The sequence below is a fragment of the Vigna umbellata genome, chromosome 5, assembly GCF_029865625.1.
Source record: "Vigna umbellata cultivar VRB3 chromosome 5, Vumbellata_1.0, whole genome shotgun sequence".
In the NCBI taxonomy this organism is placed as follows: domain Eukaryota; kingdom Viridiplantae; phylum Streptophyta; class Magnoliopsida; order Fabales; family Fabaceae; genus Vigna; species Vigna umbellata.
The window spans coordinates 14296028-14315497 of record NC_142169.1 but is presented as its reverse complement, the minus strand read 5'-3'; the positions used below and the strand labels follow the sequence as shown (position 1 = coordinate 14315497).

The window sequence follows — 19470 nt, the reverse complement described above, 5'->3', positions numbered from 1 at the left end:
CTAACTTTTTTTGTGTGACTGTGTGGATTGCATGTGTTTGTGTATGACTGTATGGAATAAAGTGATTAAATGAGTATTATTGTTGTGTATGCAAAAAGATGTATCGTAGATGACGATCACCTACCAACATCGCTGAAGTCATTGCTCGTGCTCTCGAGTAGATGATGCATGCATTACAAGGACAACATGCATGAGCTATCCCGAGGCATTGTGCCAGTATGAATGACTAATTATGTTATAATCCACCGATGTTCAACGGAAAGGCTACTCCTTATGAGGAAGATGACTAGATCTGCAACAACGAAAAGATATTTGGAGTGATAGATTGTACTGAGGAGCAGAAGTTTATGTTCTCTATTTTATGCTAGCAGGGGAGGCAGACTATTGGTGGAGGAGCATGAAGCAAGTGATGACTGTTCAAGGAGAGGAGATCAGCTAGGTGACTTTTAGGGCAAAATTTTTGTAGTGTTATTTTTCTGAAAATGTTAAATATGAAAGGGAAGCAGATTTTTTGATGCTACAACAAGGAAGCAAGACTGCGTAGGAATATGTGTCACGTTTTATGTACCTCTCTAGATTCTATACTCAAACCATGAGTGAAGAGTGGAAGTGCAAGAAGTTTGAGAGGGGTTTGTATCCTAGTTTGATGAGATTCATAGTACATTTGAGGATTAGGATATTTTCGGAGGTGGTAGAACAATCTAAGATGGAAAAGCTAATGGAAGAGAGTCAGAAGCGTGTGGTGAGGACTTAGAAAGGTGTTTCCTCTAGAGATAAAAATTAGAAGAAATCGTATGTTAGGCCATCGTAGGGAGGTTCTGGAAGTGTGAGGTGTTATGAGTGCGGGGATCCCAACATCAAGAGGAATTGTTCGAAGTTGGCAACTCCTAAGAGTGAAGAGAAGAAATGATTTTTCTGCCAGAAGCTTGGACATTTTTGCAACTTCATGTCTAGAGAAGTACATGAAAAACACTAGGGGGGGTTGAATAATGTTAATGGAAAATTTTTTGCAATCCTTCTGATATAGCACGTTATCGAGCTTTTGAAATTTTCTTTTAAAAGCTTCGAAACTCGACTCAATAAATAGATATGAATGATTCAATGTGTTATTCAGAATATGTATTGCAGCGTTTTGTAAGATCTTTCTTTATGAAAAATAATCGTTTAGCTTGGAAGATTCTTATGTTTGGAAAATAATCGTTTAGACAAAGAGAAAATATAATTGAACATAAGTTATAATGATAGTATGTTTTGTGTAATTGTGAAATTCTCGGGAATAATGGATTATCACTTGTGATAATGATTATCCTAGTTCATTTTTATTGAAAGTGGAGAATTTGATAAAGAATGGATGTAGACCAAGCTTGAGGAGTTTTGTGAAATGGGATGATAATGAGATTAGTGGTTATGTTCAGGGTGAGTTCTGACTTGTGTTAGAGATTGGAGCATGAATGAGTATTTGGGTGTACCTGAGTATGTGCTTGATGAGCATAAGAGTGAGGGATATGTTTACTTATTGTACCCATTAAATCTAGACTTTATCTACGGATATGTGTTTCCTTTTGTCTTGTGTGCAAAAAAGGGTTCTTGGGGTATTGAACCTTCCTTGTGTGCGAGTAATGGTGTTTTCCTTGTGCTTATGTGACAAAAGTTCATGTTCCTTAGTAGGATTGCGAGACTACTCGAGCATATCTAAGGCTACAAATGTCCTGTAGGGGAAGCTACATGTGGGTGAGGTAGGGTAAGAGTTAAACTTATTCTTTCCATTATGAGGTTTATAGTTTTGTGGAGGTTTATAGTTTTTTGGAAGCTCTAGTGGTGGTCATTATAAGGGTATTCATGATGGCGGTACACGTGTTGATGATCGTAATGATAATGATGCTCTAGAGGAATGTTATTTTGATAATAGTGGTATCACATGGTGTAGTTACCATAGGTGTTGTTGAGAGGATATACAATTAGTGTGTGTTTATCATGTTCGTGATAACCTTGAGGATTGAGGATTAACAATCGAGTATTTTAAGATGATTGAATTGTTTTTGTTTTATAGGATTAGGAATTTTATGGTAAATACTTCTATATGTGGGGTGCTTGACTATTGTTGATATAAGCAATATGTATGTATCCTGTTTTATGATTGTTTTATCGGTAGCTTACCCCATACATGTTTGTGTTGTGTGTTTGTTAATGAAATTATCGGCGATGATCTATAACGTGTTATATGTCAGCAGATGATGTTGTAGATATTGTTGCGACATGATAGATTTAAGAGATGACGTACGGGGCAGACTTGGGATTGTCTTTTAAAGTTATTGTATTTGAACTTTTGAGATATGTAATTGGAGTTCTTTATTTCCTTAGTTATTTTCATTATTTTTTTAGTAATGTAATTGGATAAGGTTTTTGGAACTATTATTTTTTTCATAAATCATGGTGCTTATTTATTGAGGTTTTTGAAAAGTACATTTTCGCGCTATGATAAAGTTTGAAATTTATCGGCTTTTTTGTAAAAACTCATGACACCTTAAATTTGTGGCATTACAAAGCGCAAAAACGTACAATATCTAAAGAATCTTATATGAAAAACATAAGAATGTTGGAACTAAGAAAGGTTTCTAAGGGAAAAGCCAAGATCATTTAGTGATTTCACACATCTTATGGACTAACGAACTGCACTGAACAAAATATGTCTGACAAAGTATTATCCTTCTGAAATCCACAATGCAAATAGGAAAACGAGGCTTAAGAGAACTACTAAGGAAAAATCCTTTGTAAGATGCACCATTAAACGATGTCTTTATTTAATGCGTCAATGAGTGTTTTGCTGAATGCAACGAATGCTAAAAGATTGCTAAACAATTATTAAATGAACTCTATAAATATAGCTTGATAAATGAAATGGTCAAAAATATGTTTTAGTAAAACACACAAAAAATCTTAAACATAATCTAATAACTCATAAGAGTCTTGCTAAATGCACTTGTAGCATATCTAGCTAATCAAGCTAGAAAAACTCTTACTATAAATGATGTCTTTGGTAAACGTACTAAAAGAACAAACCTTGTTTCAAAATAAGAGATGTCTTACTAAACACACTCTTGAACTCAACGAGTATCTACTAAACAAAGCGCCAATTACAAGAAACCTCTCGTAGGCTAAATTATACCATGTGCCCAACGTGTTTTCATCCAACGATGAAACTCTCATGAGATATTTGGTATCTTCACTAGAAAGCTCAAACAATCCAATCCTACTCAAATAGTAGGAAATGTGAAAAACTTTGTTGTTTTGAACAAGCATTAAATGTCATTAAATGTTTAACGTTTAAAAACAAAAAAAAAAGTAATAAGAGAAAGGACATATCTTTTGCATGCATATCTACTCTCCCTTGTGTAGATTTCCTATTACAAGCATCCACTTGCTCTATCAAATACAAGTCAGAAATGGACGTTAGAGAGAAAAAGACATTTGTTGAACGATTTTCTCATCAAAAGTCATGCCAAAGAGATTGTAAATTTTGAAGAGAATTAAAATATTTTACATTTAACTTTGAGGAGTTAAATGATAGCTAGACATGTGTGTTTAGTGGAAACGAAGAGTGGGTGAAACTCTGACGTATAACTTGGTGAAATTAAACGGCAGCTAGATGAGATTGTCTAGTGGAAACTAGGAATGAGTGAAATTCAACTAGGCAGTGTATCTGAAGAATACTGCGAAAGCGTGTAGGGATACCAGGAGTGGGTGATACTTGATACTAGAAGTGGGTGAAACTCAGTCAAGGTCACAGTAATGGCAGTTAGTAGGTTGACTAGGACAATCAGGAGTGAGTTAAACTCAACTAGACATTGTATATGGAGGATGCTAGGAGCGTCTAGGGATACTAGAAGTGGTGATATTAAGAGTGGTGATACTCGATAGTAGTCACAGTAACGAGGGTTACTACTTTTGACTAGTAAAATCAGGAGTGGTAAGAATACTCATATGTACTTCAATGAAAATCTAGTGGAACCCTCTAAGTTACCTTAAAGGAGAACTAGACATAGGTCAGTTGAGTTAACCAGTATAAAAGTTGTGTGCTATGTCTTAGATTTACAAACGCTCACCTTATGCGGAAAACAAATCCTTAACGTGCACACCCGTTCAAAGACACCTTGTTTAAGAGTTACTTCTTCCAATGCTACGAAGATACACTAAATACCGAGACTATAATCGCACCTATCAAAACAACGTTTATAGCATAAGAACTGAGTTGCTCATGAGGATCAAACTTCTGATTCGAAAAAGATTTACAGTAATATTATTCAGCCCCCTTCTAGTGTTTCATGTTACTTTAGTCATCTAGCTCTGTGAACAAGTCTTGTAACAAAAGGGATTTAAAAAATTTGGTTGTTTAACTCAAAGGGAGTTAAAAAGTTTTAGCTAATTGGGCTAGTGTAAAACCAAGAGTGGTGAAACTTGTAAAATTAGGAATGGTGAAACTCGTGGTAACTATTTAAAGTTAGTAGAAGCATGTTATTTCAATAAGATAGACTTATAGCAACTAGGCCACTAAAAATTTCAATTAGAGTTCATTTATTATCTCCTTAAACCTTACCTAACTTAAGCGTTGAAATATATATATATATATATATATATATATATATATATATATATATATATATATATATATATATATATATATATATATATATAAATAGGTACCCAACCTGAGAAGATTGAAAGAATTCAATAGCATAGAGAAATTATTTTAACCAAATCATAATAACTCGTGTTGTTATAGTAGTAAAGAAAAATATTTAGTATAAACAATAAACCAAAAGGGAGGTGAATTGGTGTCTTATCGCAACCGTGTACTTTTAATAATTTTCTCTTAATTTTTAATTTCCTTAACGAATAATTAAATAATAATAAAGAGTAAAGAAGAGAGAAAATTGCACAGATAAATTTATACTAGTTCAGATGACAAGGATCATAAGTCCAATAAACTATTTCAATCACAAAACCAATATACTATTTCAATCACAAAAAGAAAAGTTTAAGGCTTTAGAAAACACCTCTCTTGTTACCAAAAGAGATGAAACTCACTTCTCCTGAAGTCCATAAGGGATGAACACCTCCTCTGAATGCTTCACAAAGGATTAACACTTTCTTTGAATCTTTACAAAAGATGACAGACTTCACTTAGCAATAGTAGCAACACTCAATCACAGTCCTAGTGAAAGTTCTCGCTCTTGCGAACACCAAATTCTCAAAGCCAAAGCACAAGGGTTACACAAACCCTCGATCACAGTTTTCACAATTCAAAACAAATAGATATGTTTTCGTGTATTAGAATGAGAGTCTAAAACATCTTTTTAAAGACCTCACTCAAGGATACTTCCAAAAATCTGTTGTCAATTTTTTTCTCACATGATAATCGATAATTCACTTATGATAATTGATTATGCATTTAAGGAAGACACAATAACCAAAAACATGCCTAAAAACTCCAATGGCTAGTCGTGATAATCGATTATGGTAAGTCATAATCGATTATGGATAATCGATTATCATAGACTGATAATCGATTATTCCAAAGCAAAAATTGAGTTTTCAGCAACCTTTTAAAACCTCTATGTTATAATAGATTATCTTAAGTAGCTAATCGATTATTGCAGAGCTTTTTGACTCCAAATTGAATTTTAAAGCATTACATACAAGGAATCAACACAAAATAAAGCCCTACACATAAATATACTTAATACAGAAGCTTTTAACTCATAAAACAAGTCAAGTCTTTTAGCAAAGTAAACACTTGAGACACTATTTGGACATCATCAAAATTTCTAATTTTATGATTTTGCTAACACATAGTAGAGTCCAAATAAGTGGGATAAAAACCATATATATTATTGTTTAAAGATGAAGTATAATTTTTAAAATAAAATTCAAGATAAAAAAAACCATTTAATTCTTATTTTAATTTATATTATAAGAGACGTTAATCATTTCATTAAAATTTTTAATAAATATAATAAATTTTAAAAATACAAAATAAAAACCAAATCTTTAATAGAATAGTTTATGATTAGGGGCAGTTTATCATTTTACTGGGGGGTCGGTCCGGCAGTCTTATTTTAGTGGATCAACCACTGTTCGGGCTAAAACAACCTACGTATCATAATTCAAAAAGAAAAAGCAATTTAATTAGTGCATATGGGCTTACATCATCGCAAGAAAAGATAGAAAAAACAAGGTTTGCTACGTGGATAACAAAAAGCAAATGATTTGGTATATTTATACGAGAACAGTCTAGTCACAAACACAGCATCATTTGTAGCTTTTCCCACATTTTAAGAGACAGACAAAACCTTAGTCTTTGGTCTGATTTGATGGCCAAAACAGTTCATATAGCTGTTGTTTCTAGTCCTGGTTTCAGCCACCTTGTCCCTATTGTTGAGTTCGCTAAGCGACTTGTCAAGCTTCACCCAAATTTTCATGTCACCTGTTTCGTTCCCTCACTTGGGTCACCCCCGGAATCCTCCATAGCCTACCTTAAAACTCTTCCTTCAAACATTGACTCCGTCTTTCTTCCTCCAATCAGCAAAGAACAGTTTCCCCAAGGACTATACATGGGACTCCAAATTCAACTCACCGTTACACTTTCTCTCCCATCAATACACGAGGTTCTCAAATCCTTGTCATCTAAAGTCCGTTTAACTGCATTGGTGGCCGATGTTTTTGCATTCCAAGTCTTGGAATTTGCAAAGGAGTTCCATGCCTTGTCCTATTTCTACTTTCCTGGTTCAGCTATGGCATTGTCACTTCTCTTACACATGCCAAAACTTGATGAGGAGGTTTCGGGTGAGTTAAAGGACCTGGTCGAACCTATAAGGTTACCAGGTTGTGTACCACTCTTGGGGGTTGATCTTCCTGCTCCAACCCAAAATCGATCAAGTGAAGCTTACAAGAGGTTTCTTGAACGTGCCAAAGCAATGGTTATAGCAGGTGGGATTATCTTCAACACCTTCTTAGAAATGGAACCAGGTGCAGTAAGAGCATTGGAAGAATCGGTAAATGGGAAGATCAAACTGTACCCTGTGGGACCCATTACACAAAAAGTGTCAAACAATGAGGATGATGAGTGTTTAAAATGGTTGGACAAGCAGCCAGCTTGTTCAGTGTTGTATGTTTCTTTTGGAAGTGGTGGAACACTGTCTCAACACCAGATCGACGAGCTAGCTTTGGGTTTGGAATTGAGTGGTCAAAGGTTCTTATGGGTTTTGAGAGCACCAAGTAATTTACCTAATGCGGCTTACCTTGAGGCTGCAGAGGAGGACCCTTTGCAATTCTTACCAAAAGGGTTTTTGGAAAGGACAAAGGAAAATGGTTTGGTTGTGGCTTCATGGGCACCTCAGGTTCAGATCCTTGGTCACAGTTCAGTCGGTGGGTTCCTAAGCCATTGTGGATGGAACTCGGTTTTGGAGAGTGTGCAAGAGGGGGTGCCTCTGATAACATGGCCACTCTTTGCAGAGCAGAGGATGAATGCAGTGATGTTAGCGGAAGGATTGAAAGTGGCATTGAAGCCAAGATTTAACGAGGATGGCATAGTGGAAAAGGAGGAAATTGCAAAGGTGATAAAGTGTTTGATGGAAGAAGAAATAGGTAAAGCAATGCGTCAAAGAATGATGACTTTTAAAGGTTTCGCTGCTCATGCACTGAAAGATGGTTCTTCAAGACAAACCCTGTTAGAGTTGACTAGTGAATGGGAAAATTTGAGTGAGAATTAGGAAACTATTTCTTTTTTCCTTAAATTGTTTTATGTATTAGTTGTGCTTTGAGTGCTATTCCTAATTTGTTTCCTTCCTGCATTGAGTGGTTAATTGTGATTGAGTGGTTTGGAAGATGAAATTACTTTTAAGATGAATTTAAAGTTTGACCATAGAAGAGTATATGTTATTTTTTAAGTTATTCATAGCAAAAACAACTCCCAACGTCAGAAGTTGTGTACACTCTCAGATCAGGACACATTTAACAACATACTCAACCCAGTTAAGGCACAAGACAGATGTATATATAAAATATTTAAAAAAATCTAAAATTTTTAAAAACAACTTAAAAAACAAGTGACAAGACAAACCAGCTCAACCCTTAACCCGTATAAGGATGGGTTATTATTATTGACTCGATTCAATGCAATAAATCACTCACAAACTAAACTAAAATAAATAAAGATAACAGAGTTAACAAGGTGATGGGCAAAAACATCATAGAAATATATACTCGTTACTTTTTTAAAACATTTAAAAAGATAACAGAGTTAACAAAGTTAAAGATAAAATTAAAATTTATGTTTTTTCCAAATTAAACTATCACCCATATGCAATCGTCTTTAGTCGAACAAAATTTGGCGATCTTGAATTTGATGTCTTCAAAATAGATAGAACTAATATTATATTTGGCTCTGCAAGAGGCAGCAGAATTGAAATATCAAACTGTGTCAACAGAACCAGAGTTTATTTCTAGTGCTTCCCTCATTTTAATTTTTCCTTTCAGAAAGGAATACATTTTACACTAGGACTGTCCCGCTAAGCTCTCTATCTGAGTGCCAAATTGGTAAAGTGCCCTTGTGGAGGACCCATGTTCTTCCAAAGCTTCCGCAGCTGCATCTCTGAGCTTTTCAATTCTTCCACGAATCAAACGTCCTTCTTCACCCACCATCAGACCCTTTATCACCTCCGCAATTTCCTCCCTCTCAGCTATGCCACTGTCATTGAATTTTGGCCTTAAAGCCACTTTGACACCTTCTGTTAACAAAACCGCATTCGTTCTCTGTTCAGCAAACAAGGGCCAAGCAACCATCGGCACTCCCAGCACAATACTCTCAAGTGCTGAATTCCACCCGCAATGAGTTAAAAACCCACCGGTTGAAACGTGACCAAGGATTTGGGTCTGTGGTGCCCAAGAACGAACAACAAAGCCACGACCTTTGGTTCTCTCCAAGAACCCATTTGGTAAAAACTGTAAAGGGTCATCACTAGAAGCACCAAGGTAAGCACCGTCTGCAGAATCACTGGGAGCTCTCACTACCCACAAGAATTTCTCACCACTCAACTCCAACCCAAAAGCTAACTCATTCATCTGTTGCTGAGAAAGTGTGCCTCCACTTCCAAACGACACGTACAAAACCGATTTAGCCTCTTGATTCTCCAACCAATTCACACATTCTGAACCCTTTGGATCATTGCTGGACCCCGTTTGAACATTTGGCCCAATCAGATAAACACCGGAACTGTTGCTGCTGCTGCTGACTCTGTTATGTTCCTGCAAGGCCCTCTCACAACTTTCTTCAATTTTGGAGAAGCTGTTGACTATAAAACCGTGAGCGTGAGAGAGTCTCTTGCTGCGGTCGAGAATTAACTTATAAGCAAGAGTAGATCGGTCTTGAAAATGCGAGGGAAGATCGCGGCCTTGGATTGGTACACACCCTGGAATGTTGATGGCTTCTTTGTGATCTCTGTATTCGCATGAAATTTGCTGGTGTAAAGATGGCAAATGGAGGAACACTGAGACTGCCATGGCAGAATGAGGGAAGTATACGTAGGACAAGAGTTTGAGCTCCTTTGCTATTTCCAGCGCCTCGTTTGCGAAAAGATCGGCAATTAGAGCTACCAGAGGCGTGGTTGAAAGGAGAGACCGTAGTGCGTGTTGGATGGATGGTATGGATTGAAACACTGCGAGTTGGATTTGCACTACTGAGAGAGCATCTTGGGGTAGGTCCCTTTTGTTGATGGGAGGGAGGAAAGTGCAGTTGATGTTGGAAGGAAGAGATTTGAGGAGAGTGAGTGTGGCAGGGAGAGGTGCATCTATGGTGGGGAAGATGCAGGTCACCTGGAAGTGGTGATGGACATGAACCAATCTCTTGCAGAACTCAACAATGGAGGCTTGGTGGCTGAATGCAGGGATCGAAACTACTGCTATGTGGGTTGTTTTCGCCATTGAATCTCTGCTGTTCATTCAGACCAATGGTTTGGGATATATGTATATATAAACTCTATGATAATTACTTTGGAAGTTATCTATAAAATGGTTTCTGATTAGGTTGAAAATGAGATTTTTTTTATACCAACAAAATAGAAATTGAAAATGTTCTGTCTATTTGTATGTTTCTGATCTGTCTGTATCTTATTGGTGTAGAGATTTGAGAATGTTGATCAGTCTAAGTTGACAACTATGGTTTTTATTGACTTTCTTTTCCATTGGCTGTCTGTTACAAGGCACCTTCCTCAAAAATTATTGATGGGTCTCAAGGGCATATGTTTTAGGAACATAAACAATAATTGTTGGATTATGGATAGACTTCAACCATATACAATATAGAATTGTATTTTGGAGTAACAAAGCATGTTCTTGGTCTTTGTTTTGACAGGTCAAAAGAAAAAAATTGAAGCCCCGAGCAGATGCACAGAATATTGATTGTGATGAAGATAAAAACGGAATGGAAATAAGCAACGGATGAATAAAATTCTGTGTCTTCTCATTATAAATAAAAACACCAAAAGAACCATTACAAACCATCCATTCAATCTCACGAAGAAAACAAGTGTAGAGAAACACCCAAAATATCAAACTTAGAGCAAGGTATGTAAGAAGAACAACATTACTAAATCCCACTGAAATTTTCCCAATGGTTAGCCAACTGAGACAGTGTCTGTGTCGAAGAGCCATCATCCTTGAGTGCATTAGCAGCAGAATCTCTTAAATTCCTCATTCTTCCACGCATTCCTGCACCTTCTTCTCCTTCCAGAAGACACTTAATCACTTTTGCAATCTCCTCCTTCTCCGCTATGCCATCCTCGTTAAATTTTGGTCTCAATGCCACTTTAAGTCCGTCGGTTAACATCACTGCAGTCATCCTCTGCTCTGCAAAGAGTGGCCATGTTATCAAAGGCACTCCCTCTTGCACACTCTCCAAAGTCGAGTTCCAACCACAATGGCTCAGGAACCCACCAACTGAACTGTGACCAAGGATCTGAACCTGAGGTGCCCATGAAGCCACAACCAAACCTTTCTCCTTTGTCCTTTCCAAAAACCCACTTGGTAAGAATTGCAAAGGGTCCTCCTTTGAAGCCTCAAGATAAGCAGCACTTGCTGAATTGTTTGGTGCTCTCAAAACCCACAAGAACCTTTGACCACTCAATTCCAAACCCAAAGCTAACTCATCGATTTGGTTTTGAGACAGTGTTCCACCACTTCCAAAAGAAACATACAACACTGACCAAGGTGGCTGCTTGTCCAACCATCTTAAACACTTATCAAACTCATCAACCTCATTGACTGAACCCTTTTGCGTGATTGGACCAACAGGGTACAATTTAAACCTCCCATTTCCAAACTCTTCCAACGCTCTCACAGCGCCTGGTTCCATCTCTAAGAACGTGTTGATCAACACCCCATCAGCCGTAACAGTTGCTTTGGCACGTTCAAGAAAATGCTTGTAGATTTCACTCGTTCGACTTTGGGATGGATCCGGAAGATCAACCCCCATGATTGGTACACAACCAGGAAACTTTATAGGTTCAGATAAATCTTTGAATTCACCTGAAACTTCCTCATCAAGTTTTGGTGCGTGTGCAAGCAGTGACAATGTCATAGCTGAACTAGGGAAGTAAAAATACGACAAGGCGTTGAACTCCTTTGCAAACTCCACAGCCTTATATGCAAAAACATCAACCACCAATGCTGTTAAACGTGCTTGGGAGCACAATGATTTCAGCACCTCGTGTATCGATGGCAGAGAAAGATTAGCAGTGAGTTGAATCAGGAACACGGGGTGTACATTCTGGGGTAATTGATCTTTGCTAATTGGAGGAAGCAAGATGGCGTGAATATTTGAAGGAAGAGTTTCAAGGTAGGCTTTGGAGGATTCTGGGGGTGGCCCAAGGGAGGGAACAATGCATGTCACATGAAAATTTGGGTGATGATTGATAAGTCGTTTGCTGAACTCAATTATTGGAACCAGATGAGTGTAACCAGGACTTGTAACAATAGCTACATGAATTGTTTTTGCCATGAGAACAGACTATGTATAAACTATAGAGTGTGGTGTTTACCTATGTGAAAGCTTCATATATCATGTTCACACACTGGTTTAAGAACTCTCTTATATAGCAAACCACCCGCATTCTACTTAATTCAATCTATAAAACTTATTGATAATGTTATATCTTTGATATATTTTTATATGGTATGGATTCCCTACCATCTTCTTGTTACGTAATTTTGGAGATCCAAATGTAAATCTAAATAATATTATATAAAAGTAAAAAATCTATTAATTCATTGTCTTAATGTTTAAAGTAAAAATGATGTCAATTCTTTATATAATTGAAACGAGATTATTAGTGTTATATCTCTGAAGTGAATAACACAATTTATTACAACCAATAAGAATAAGACTCATAGCCTTCATAATGGAGGTCGTGATGATGTGAGTGCATATGTACTAAACCACTATTATACCGTTCCCACTTAATTTGTTTTTCTGGCTTGTCTTTTTCTTTTGCTTGATGATGTTTACACACACTTGTTTGTGTTTTAATGGCTGCGCTTCTGAGAGCTTTGATTCTGCCTCGTTGATTTGGCAGACAGAATTACTTTTGTCAACTTTCCTAATGTCTTTTGTTTTCGCTCGATTCAATGTTTTTAGCGGGTTAAGCATAGTTCCTCTTTCTGATAATGTATTTAAATCAATACTGTTAATTATTTTTCTCCTTTTCGGTATTGGTTTTGTCTTTTATTCTTTTACTCTCAATAATTCATATAAATAATGTAAAAGTTTGATGCTTTGAAAGACATCTTGGGTGCTTAATGATTGAAATATCTTTTAACATTTAAAATACGAAATCACTGAAAAATAAAAGAAAAAGGAAAGTATTTTATTACAAGAAAATAAATGTTTAACGTGGGTCCAATCCTGACACCAACAAACAAACAAAAAGTCGATCCTAAATAAATTAGGTTTAATGATTCTCTGTATTTTTCTGGTCAAACTCTCATATACATTTTTACTTATTGATTTTCTCGATTGAGTATTTAATTTTGAAAGATTGAAATAAATAGAGTCCTACTCTGGAATTGAACTATATTTAATTTTGAAAGATTGAAATAAACAGAGTCCTACTCTTGAATTGAACTAACATATGCTTAGAATTATGTTGACGTGATGCTGATATTAATTTTTTAAATGATGTGGCAAATTGTTAGATAATTTTAGCTGAGCTTGACATGGATTTTTGTTTTTTCTAAATTAAAAAAAAATAATTAAACTAAATTGTTTTTTAAAATTAGAATTTTCACCAGCCATCATTCTCCTTCCTCCATCCTTTTGTGTATCAGCCATCATTAACACTGTTCAATCATTATCTTCATCACTCTCACAATCATAACTGCATTATTTATGAAAATTAGAGATTTTGTTCGAGAGTTTAGGATTCGCTAAACGTCCATCAATGGTGAAAGAGGAAGTTGATGGTTGTCGCGCCTCAACTGTGAGTTGCCATGAGGACACCACCACCGCATCTCAACTTACACGCACTACCACAACCACCAGCGCTGCCATGACCATCATGCACAAACTTTAAAGACACGAGAGACTCCTAATTGAGAAACCCAGTTCGAGAATCATCATCTTCTTTGTTCATCATCATTGCTCTCACCATGAATCCAAATCATGAGCGACCCAAAGTCAGCAACCATGGCGAACCTAAGTTTCGCGCATCCTCCATTGACGCATCAACATTAGCACCTTCGCGAAACCTAAATCGCGTCCCATTCAATCGTGCAACCTCCATAGCCGCCACGACAGAGATAGCTATATCCAACTTGCAAAGAGAAATCAGAATCATAGAATCAGACATAGCAACAACTCATTAAAAATAAATCGTTCAATCTCCTCCATGAGCGAATCCTTCGAACCTCCATCTACCGCGAGAGAGCCATAAGTCAGAGAATCCAACATCTTCATCCCAAATCTCTTCAAACATCAACCCTACAAAGGAACCCTAATTTGAGAAGCACCCAATTTTCCCTAATTTGTTTTTCACAAATCTTAATTCGAACAAAGGTGCTTGGTATAATTAAAATTTTCCCAATTTGTTAATTAAAAAATATGAATTTACATGTAACAATCACCTTATTACCATATAAATTATGACACATCATTTAAAATATAACACAATCAACATGTGATCGTACACACCACTCAAACGTCGTTAGTCCAATTTAATGACAAGGCTTTATTTGTTTCAAATTTTTAAAAATTAAGGATCCAATTGAAAAAACTAATAACTAGAGGTACTATTTGAGAGTATGATCAAAAGATAAGATCTACCGAATCATTAAACCAATAAATTATTAGCATTAGATTGTACGTATCCAATGCAATTTTAAAACTATAGACCCTAATTTGTTAGGGTCGACTTTTGAAGATAGAGTCATTTAAATTAATATTAATTCATCTCTTAAACTGATTTTTAATTAAAGCAGTTTAATATTAATTTATTTTAAAATTTATTTAATTTAACATTAATTTAGCTAACATTAAATAAAATGTATTTTTAATATTAGTTTAATTTGTATCAGTTTAACTACATTTAATGAAAAAATAACTTAAAAAAAGTTATGGTACATTGCGTTGATGTTTAATAAAAACACTAGAAAACAATGCATGAAGAAGATGAATGTGAAAGAAGAAGATGAGTATGAATTCAATGAAGCAGATGAAAAAAAGTAAATGTGATACGTGCGGATGAAAAATATAAATATAGATGAAAAATATGATTGACATTGAAAGGTATAAGTGTGAGAAGATTTTTGACTTTGAATAAAGTTGATGAGTGTACCTAAAAAGTAGGAGAGGAAAATTAAGAATGAAGAGGTTTGACATCTTTCTGTCTAGACTTTTATATTAAAAAGTATTTTATTATTCATATTCGTTATCATTAATACATACAATTTCGTAATATATAGATTAACTAATACTAACTTAAATAAATATAAATACTAAAAATAAATAAGATCAATGTCAATTTAGACTATGCTAATCTTATTTATTTTTTATACTTAATTTAGTAGTGTCGACTAATATGAAAATAACACAAATATTCATTTCTTCAAAAAATTAAAAACTAATTTTATACCTTTTAATATTTAAAAAATAAAAAAGCTAATATTTTGTGTTGTATTAGAGTCTATTAAACGGACTCTAATAACATTGCAATTGATCTATGTTAATATTTAGAAACTAATTTTATATTTTCTTAAAGTAATTTTTTTTTTACTTTTTGGTAATTTAATTATTCATTAATATGTTCTAATGTTTGAAGAAATTTCCTTTATAATGCTTTTAGGAAAAGCTAATCCTTCTTAGTCGTTGTATATGTAACACGTTAAGGAAAATATCAGGTGTGCATCCTTCAATCATCCTTTTACAATTGTGGTACTTAATAAAATAATAATAATTATATTTTCTTAATTTTTTTTTATCTCAAATTATTTTATATTCTAAAATAAAAGTATCATGTATTGGTATCTGTTTTTACTTAGATATGAAGTGTGAACCTTTAGACAGGTGAAGAGATTTGAGTGATTTGACGACTCCAAATGAATACTCTAGAGATTAAACACAAACAAAAATCTTTCTACAAAAAACTTTTTGATGTTCAAGTTAGTAAGTGAGTTTTGATCTACCTGAGTGCATATAAGAGAGTGTGTCATTCTCATGATGAATGACAAGTATTTATAGGATTTCTGGACGTCAAGTAATATTATAAAATCTAAAATATCAATAATAATAAAAAAATTACCTTGTATGTTGCAATTAATATGATAAAGATAATATAAACTAATCGCATATACCATATATTTTAGGTTTAATTATTCAAATAATTTCTATTTTTGGTGATTTTTCTCAATTAGGTTTCTCACATTTCTTTTTGTCTTGATTGGGTCTTTATTTTTGAAAATTGAAGCAATTAGGTCATTGTTGTTTGTTTCGTACTAACACCGTTAAAGGGGTGTCACGTGTTAGCTTGTGGTTTTTTTGAATTTTTGAATTATTTTAATTTTAATATTTTATTTTATTTTTTAATTCTTTTTCAAAATTTCCACATGTCAAGCTGACATTGTGCCATGTGACAATGATAATGTGACATGGCATTGATAGTGTCACGTGTCATTGTACTTATCTCAATTTGGTCCCTATATTCTTATTTTGTCTCAATTTAGCCCCTGTATTTTTATTGTCTCAATTTAGTCCTAAATTTTTTAAAAATTAAACAATTTTGTTCCTTTCCAAATTCAAACAAAATTTAATTTGTATATAAATCCTTACAAAAAATTTTATACAAATTGATATTTATTTTATTAGAACAATAAAAAAATTATGAACTAACATATGACACATTTTTATTTATGTAGTACTTATTTATTGAAGTATCATTTGATCAAAAACTTGATAAATGATGGAGACTTGTCTTTGTCCAAAATTCAAAGTGTAGAAAATCCAGTTGATATGTTGACCAATATTGTCACCATAAATAAGTTGAGGCTTTGTATTGCCTCAATTGATGATGGCAATCTCCTAACTAGGTTGGGCCAAAACTAGAAGGAAAGCCATGGTGATGGTTGAAGGTTAGGGTGGTTGCGGAAATATGGTGGAAAAGATATTAAGGCTCTTATGAGCTGTTTTATTGTGATGGAGGTGGTGTTTATGGGTTCTCTAAGGGAGGTTAGGCCAATTCTAGAGGAAGGTTGTAAGACCCAAAAATAAATTAATACTATAAGATAATTTATTTTGCAACTAATATTTAGTTAGTAAGAATTTCTTATTTTGTGATGGTATTTGTGTATTTAAGTGTTTAAGATGTAATTCTATTATATTACTTACTTTGTTAAATTACCATGGTTATTGAATTAAATGACTTTAGGACTCTGTAAAACTTGATCTTTAGTTATGAATAAATTGTTTATGTGCTTTCTTGAACAAGTGACTTTCAATCACTTTGAATTTTTATCACTTGTTATGTGTCACCGAAATGGTATGATAATTTCTTTGTGTATTATTATTTGAGTATTTTTACTTAGAACTCTTACAATTCCATCTTGACTTCTCTACAAAACCGTTAACATATTTTTTTCTTTCCAAAGTTTCATAATTTTCTTTATTTTGTTTGTTTGTCTTTTATCATTATAATTAATTCTTCATATATTTTTTTTAGGTCTAAAAGCTTGAACTATGATGTATATACATTGGCCATGTGAAGAATTTATTTTCGTGCATACTAAGGGCCATATTGAGTAGCATGAATCTTTTCTCCTTCAACCATGACCAATCTTTTCCCCCACTTCATCTGATAATATTTTTTTATTGTTGTTGCTTTCTCCACTCTTCACGGTTATGGTCTATTTTCTTTACCATGGGGTCACCTTTTGTGTAAACAAAACACAATATCTTCTTAAGTGCACACAATAGGACAAAACTATCATCATGAAACGACTTTGTGGGAAACATTGAACGAAATTTTGACCTTAAGAACCAATATTATCCTTTTCTAGTGACCAACTTGAATTCCATCTTGCATTGGAGGGACCTTCTGTTTGTTAATAAATCGTAGGATTTCATTAGGAAAAGAAAAAAGGGAAAGAAAATAAAAATAGCAAGAACTGAAAGAGTGAACGAGAGAGATATCTAAAATTGGAGTGTTGCCGGAGAAGTTGAGAAACTAAGGAAGAAGGAGACTTAGATCAACAAAGTAAGGGCTGAAAATCTTAAGGAACCAACCAACCTTTGCTGGAGAAAGAGGTAGGGGAGCTCAACCACTTCTTTTACTCAATAGTATGATTACCTTGCCAATTTTCGGTCCTGAATACTAAGATGCATGCCTTATTTTGTGAAAGCTTGAAAGAGTTCACTTCGCTGTAGAATATATTCGTTGTTGACTCTGTAAAATATGATACAAGTATAAGTTTGGCTACCTTTAGTATCATGATACTTTCTCTTGAAGTTGTGTGATATGAGATGCCTTTATGGTCTATTCTCATTGTGCAAATAGAATGAAAACAACTCTATGATATAATAGGATTGATTTAATGTGTCAGAGAGGCCTAACTCTCGTGAACCCCAACTACTTAATTACTCCACTTTATTCTAAGTAATTTCTTTTGCTTAGCTATGCTTAGCCGCACATGGAACACTTGTTTCAATCATTTTTATTCACCTTAGCTTTTATGTTTTGAAGGAGTTTGCAGTAGTTTTTATTTCTGTTTTGAATAATATCTTGGTTTACCAAGTCTTTAGGGATATTTGCTAATTTTTCTCATTCTTGTAACCACTGCTAGCTTTATTTTCGGTGGGTGGTTTTTAATTGTTTAGAAACTGTCATTTGGCTATTTAAAGCTACATTTACCATTAATAATAAGTGAGTCAATTTTCTCTGCATCAGTGCATTTACAATCTTAATTACTAACATCTGGTATCAGAGCCCCCACTGGGCCTGATACATCAAAGCAGCACAGTCTTTGAAGTTTTGCACTAGCACAAAAAAAAATGACTACCGAAGGGAGCTTTGTCCAGCCAGCCATCCCACGTTTTGATGGTCATTATGACCATTGAAGCATGTTAATGGAAAATTTCCCTCGATCTAAAGAGTATTGGGATCTCATTGAACCTGGTTATATAATTCCAGCAAGCGGAATCGTACAAACTGAAGCACAACAAAAGAAGCAAGATGAGATGCGACTGAAAGATTTGAAAGTCAAAAACTATCTCTTTCAAGCTATTGACCGAACTGTTCTCGACACCATACTCAAGAAAGACACTTCTAAAGAGATATGGGATGCTATGAAGAAAAAGTTTGCAGGCAATGCAAGGGTAAAAAGATCTCATCTTCAAGCTCTCCGCAGAGAATTTGAAGTTCTTGAGATGAAATCTGGTGAAGTAGTGACAGAGTATTTCTCTAGGGTCATGACAGTGGCCAACAAAATGCGAACTTATGGTGAAGTTATGTCAGATGTTAAAGTGGTTGAAAAAATTCTCCGTTCTTTAACTGAGAAGTTTGATTACATTGTATGTTCCATTGAGGAGTCCAAAGATATAGATAATCTTTCTGTTGATGAGTTACAAAGCTCACTAATAGTACATGAGTAGAAGTTTTGTAGACATAAAGATGAGGAACAAGCCTTAAAAGTGACCTTTGAAGAGGAAGAGGTAGAACAACCTTCAACAAGGCGGCTATAGAGTGCTACCAATGCCATCAACTTGGACATTTTCGTTATGAATGTCCTCGGAACAAAGAAGCAAATTATGCAGAGGTTTATGATGAAGAAGAAGAGCTACTTTTGATGTCTTATGTGGAGTTTCCTGAGACTAAAGGAAAAGATGTTTGGTTTCTTGATTCTGGATGTTCTAATCACATGTGTGGTGATTCTGCT

General features: G+C 34.6%; 4 pseudogenes; 2 read left to right on the top strand and 2 right to left on the bottom strand.

Annotated features, from left to right (window-relative positions):
• The first annotated feature begins 6321 nt into the window (after positions 1-6321).
• On the top strand, positions 6322-7926 carry LOC124823999 (hydroquinone glucosyltransferase pseudogene; annotated as a pseudogene).
• A 481-nt stretch (positions 7927-8407) lies between these two features.
• LOC124824000 (hydroquinone glucosyltransferase pseudogene) lies at positions 8408-10152 on the bottom strand (annotated as a pseudogene).
• Positions 10153-10495: 343 nt separating this feature from the next.
• On the bottom strand, positions 10496-12160 carry LOC124824001 (hydroquinone glucosyltransferase pseudogene; annotated as a pseudogene).
• Positions 12161-18586: 6426 nt separating this feature from the next.
• On the top strand, positions 18587-19186 carry LOC148197756 (uncharacterized; annotated as a pseudogene).
• The last annotated feature ends 284 nt before the right edge of the window (positions 19187-19470 follow it).